This window comes from Triticum dicoccoides, chromosome 2A (genome assembly GCF_002162155.2).
Source record: "Triticum dicoccoides isolate Atlit2015 ecotype Zavitan chromosome 2A, WEW_v2.0, whole genome shotgun sequence".
Classification (NCBI taxonomy): Eukaryota; Viridiplantae; Streptophyta; class Magnoliopsida; order Poales; family Poaceae; genus Triticum; species Triticum dicoccoides.
The window spans coordinates 274921660-274922437 of record NC_041382.1 but is presented as its reverse complement, the minus strand read 5'-3'; positions in this window follow the sequence as shown (position 1 = coordinate 274922437).

The window sequence follows — 778 nt, the reverse complement described above, 5'->3', positions numbered from 1 at the left end:
TGGGAAACTGACATCGTACGTATTGAACCAGTGTAACACCCCGGATGTAACTTTCCCAATTTGTACTCCAACTCTTGCCGTTTCTGGCGTTAAGTTATTTTATTTCCTCGGGTTCGGGTTTTTGTCTCCGTGTGTTGTTGTCTTTGTCATGCATCTCATATCATGTCATCATGTGCATTGCATTTGCATACGTGTTCTTCTCATGCATTCGAGCATTTTTCCCGTTGTCTGTTTTGCATTCCGGCGCTTCGTTCTCCTCCGGTGGCCAATTCTAGCTTTCTTCATGTGTGGGGATTAAACATTTCCGGATTGGACCGAGAGTTGCCAAGTGGCCTTGGTTTACTACCGGTAGACTGCCTGTAAAGTTTCGTATCATTTGGACTTCGTTTGATACTCCAACGGTTAACCGAGGGACCGAAAAGGCCTCGTGTGTGTTGCAGCCCAACACCCCTCCAATTTGGCCCAAAACCCACCAAACTCTGCTCCATGTCCTGGAGCGTTCGATCACGATCGCGTGGCCGAAAAACGTACCTCATTTGGACTCTCCTAGCTCCCTCTATGCCTATATATACACCCCCCATTCTAAATCTCGAATTCTCTCCCCCCTAACCCTAAAAAACCTCTCTCCGCCGCACCGGACATGTCCGGACGAGCCGGACAACGTCCGGATCTCACCCGCCGCCGCCCGCAGCCAGTGGCGTGCCGCCACGTGGCCGCCGCCGTCCCTCACCCGCCGCGGCCCGGGAGGCCCAAACCGGGCCCCCGCGAGCCCATCCCC